Consider the following 4387-nt stretch of genomic DNA (forward strand, 5'->3'; position numbering starts at 1 on the left):
TGTTATAATGTTTTTCTTGCTTTATTTATTTTAATATTGCCATGTGTTAATAACCATTTCACTTCATGTCTCATATATTTCATAAGCATCCCCATTTCATCCCATATTCATCTCTATTTTTCTTGCAATTTAATTTGTACCAAGGCTTAGAATGTAAAGACTTAGGAGCTTTTGTAATATTTTACTTCATGCAATTTTTAATTTCTTGCAAGACCATAGAATGTATCTAGGGTATGATGTAATAAGGACAATGGACTCTAATAATGTACACCGACAAAAGCACCGACACATGCACACACATCACTTTAGGTATATAGCTAGAATATGCATGTTTAGATGTATGTTTAGGATTGTATGTTTAGATGAATGCTTAGGCTTTACACTTAGAAAAATCAACTTTCCAAAAAATATGAACAAACTTCACTCAAATCATTTTCACAATAAACCTTGGGACCAAAATCCCATTGTAATTTTCCCTTTCATTTTCTTAATCAAATTTTAATGAATTTTAATCATACTTAGACCATATTTTGTAAATAACTAATTCCAACCTCACTTTTTTCTAAATCTCATGCCCTTGAGGCCTCTTTCTATTCTTCAAAATCCCATTTTCAAACTTAAAATCAACCAACAAAAACAAAAACATTTTTGGAAGAGAACTACGGTGGATTTGATCCCTTAAACGGGTACGTAGGCAAGGAATCAAAATTCCTTCAATTCAAATAAAATAAAAATTCAAACACATTCTTCTCCCTCCAATTCTTCACTTAGCAAACTTTAGGTGTAAATATCGTTTCAAAATAGCATTTAAAAATAAAGCGCGCGCGTAGAAAGTAAAGACGGTTCCTATAGGATACTATAGTCGTTATGGGTGCCTAACACCTTCCCGTAACGAAAACAACTCCCGGACCTCGATTCTCAAGGGTTTTGCTTATTTTTTCCCTTCCCAAGAAAAAATGAGATATCAAAGGTTAAAAAGGTTCAAACGTAATCAATGTTTGACACCCGAAAACCAAGATAAAACAGCTGGCGACTTCACTGGGGAGATTCGAGAGTTACGCCTAGTCTTTATTTCCACGCTTGCGCTCTTTTTACTTGTTTCTTTTACTTGCTTTTCTATGTGAATAAATGTTTAATTTCTTGCAAACGTGTGGGGTGAGAATATCAAAAGTCCTGCACCCGGGCTGAGTGAACTTAGGATTTAGGAGGGATATAATCGACAATTCATTCTGGGGGTTGCCTCGTGTTTTGGATGATGCGATCAATCCCACATGGCTGAGGCATTTTGGGGGTGATGTTGTCGGCGCGTGTTGTCGCGTTTAGGCACTTTACTTCTAATTGTTCTATGACGCTATGAACCGTAGATAACCAAACCCATCCATGGCCATTTTCTAGGATGTAGTGCGGAGGCTAGACCGAGTGTTGTCTCGAGTTTTAGTCGTCACGCGATACTACACTCAAGCTAGACCTTCCACGGATAATCATGGAGCGAGTGTTGTCTCGTGGCACCATGATATACGTCGGAGAGGTTGCAACTTGGGAACCTTTTTAGAACCTGGTTACTATTTCCTAAAGCCCTAGTTTCACCGGACACCGTGTCCACCCTTGACTCCTCGACTTTGAACTTCAACCCACCATGTTTTCTCCGAACTTGAACATAATCATGCATACATGCATACATGCATAAACTTTTTCCATGCATTGTTATCGAAGGGCTTAGACAAGTTGAATTTGTAAACATTGTAGGAATGAAGAAGACTAAGTCCTACAAGTTCAAGGAAGTGGATTTGGCTAGTTTGAGAGATTTGGCACTCAAGGTTGAGGATCCGACTGGTTTCCGACATTGTTAAGGGGCTTTACTTACTATTCTCCAGACTAATGTGGATGAGAAGCTTGTGCACACGCTAGTGCAATTCTATGATCGGGACTATCGGTGCTTCACTTTTCCGGACTTTCAGCTGGTGCCTACTCTAGAGGCTTATTCTTCCTTGATGGGTCTATCTATTGCTAAGGGGGTACCTTTCTCAGGACTTGAGCATCCTCTTACTCCATTGGTTATTGCTAAAGATCTCTATCTCAAGACCACCGATGTCTCCAAGAATCTTGTCACTAAGGCACGTATCCGAGGGTTCACTTCAGAGTATCTTCTTGGGAAAGCCAACCTCAATACCACTTGTCAGGACACTCTTGAGGCTATTCTTGCACTTCTCATCTACGGGCTCATTCTCTTTCCGAATCTTGATGACTTCGTGGACATGAATGCTATTATGATATTCCACTCCAAGAATCCGGTTCCTACCCTGCTAGCTGACACATACCATGCTATTCACGATCGTTTCGGCAAGGGTCGTGGATACATTCTTTGTTGTGTACCTCTCCTCTATAGGTGGTTTATTTCGCACCTTCCGGAGTCTTTCCACGACAATCCGGAGAATTGGTCTATTTCACAGAGGATTATGGCTCTCACTCCTAATGAAGTGGTTTGGCTCACTCCCGCTTCTAGAGTGAAGGAAATTATCTTCGGTGGTGAAAAGTTTCTTAATGTACCTCTTCTTGGTACCCGGGGTGGAATCAACTATAACCCGGAGCTCGCCTTGCAACAATTTGGTTTCCCGATGAAAGAAAAACCCATCAATCTTGCTACAGCTCCTTACTTCTTTCACTACTCCAATGCCCCCACGGGAATAAGAGAGGATTTCATAGGAGCTTGGTCCAAACTTCGAAAGAAAGAGGTGAAGCATATGGGTGTAAGGTCCGGTATTGCTCATGAGGCCTATACACAGTGGGTGATAAACCAAGCTGAGGAGATTGGTATGCCTTACCCCTCTATGAGATATGTGTCTGCATCTATTCCTACCATGCCTTTGCCTCTACTCCCACCTACCCAGGAGATGTATCAGGAGCATCTAGCTATGGAGAGTCGGGAGAAGCATCAGTGGAGGGCTAGATACTATGAGGCTGAGAACTTGATCATGACTGTGGATGGAAAGGATGAGCAGCAGACTCATGAGGTCTTGACATTGAAGAAAGAGTTAGCTAAGGCTAAGAGAGAGATTGAAGAGAAATATAGGCTGCTTATGAGAGACTCTAAGAGGGCTAAGGGTGCCCGTGACTTCTATGCACGATACTGCAGCTATGAGTCTGAGTCTGAGGATGATGCTTCCACTTCCTATGCTTGAGGGTTTTTACTTCCTGTTGTTATTTACATTTGTTTATGTTGCTTTACATTTCAAAGTCTATCCCTTGCCTTAGCATTTCAAAGGGAATCGTCTTGTAAAACTATATGTTGGTTGTTTGTTTCCCGTTTATGTTAATTGTTGTTAGTAATGTTTACAAGTTCTAATTTGTCTAAAAACCCTTCGATAACACAAAAAAGAGTCTTTTTGCATATGCATTAACACATTCCATGCATCATATGCATTCATTGGTCACAAAACTTCTCTCGTGCTCATTGCCTCCTGGTTTTGTCCGCCGCAGTCTGAAAAGTGGCTCGTGTTCGCAAGGTCTACCAACCAGATAGAATTCATCAAACAAGATTTCACAAGAGAAGGATTATGGCTAACTTTGAAGAAGAAAATGCTCAGCTCTGTGCCGAATTGGCTGCTATGAAAGAAGACTTGGCTAAGGCTCATGACGCTATGTCTACCATGATGGCTGCACAAGAACAACCAGCCACATCTATTCCAGTTTCTACTGAAGCAATTTCATCTATCCCACTGTCTACTGTGGCTACCGATGCTCGGTTTGTTATGCCCAACGGGCGTCCGTATGGACTCTCCGCTTACTATTCTCCTAATACTGCTGCTGGTGTCTCTGGTTTTGCTGGTCAAGGACAGATTCCTGTATCCACTGCTATGCCTCAGGTGACTACCGTTGTTACCGATCCTATTGTCCACACTGTGCAACAGGTGATTGATGTCGATACTCCGCGTGGACAAGATCTGCAATGGAAGCTATGAAAAGACAGTTAAAAGAGTTGGCTGGAGAACTCCGCGAGGTCAAGGCTAGCCGTGGAAACAATGTCTCTGCTAAGGCTCGTGATCTGTGCTTGGTATCCCGATTTGAGGTTCCTAAGAAGTTTAAGGTGCCAGATTTTGACAAGTACAATGGATCTTCCTGTCCCCATAGCCATGTCATTCGGTACGTCTGGAAGATGGCCAATTATGCAGATAATGATGCACTGATGATACACTGCTTTCAAGACAGCCTAGCAGAAGATGCGGCAGATTGGTACACTGGTTTGAGCAAAGACAATATTCATACTTTTGAGGAACTTGCTGCTGCTTTTGAAAGTCATTATGAGTTTAATAAGCGTCTAAGGCCAAATAGAGACTCTCTTAAGTCTTTGTCTCAGAAGTCAGACGAAACCTTCCGTGAATATGCTCAG

The sequence above is a fragment of the Medicago sativa genome, chromosome 3 (genome assembly GCF_051527215.1).
Source record: "Medicago sativa cultivar Bolivia chromosome 3, Bolivia_mono, whole genome shotgun sequence".
Lineage (NCBI taxonomy): Eukaryota > Viridiplantae > Streptophyta > Magnoliopsida > Fabales > Fabaceae > Medicago > Medicago sativa.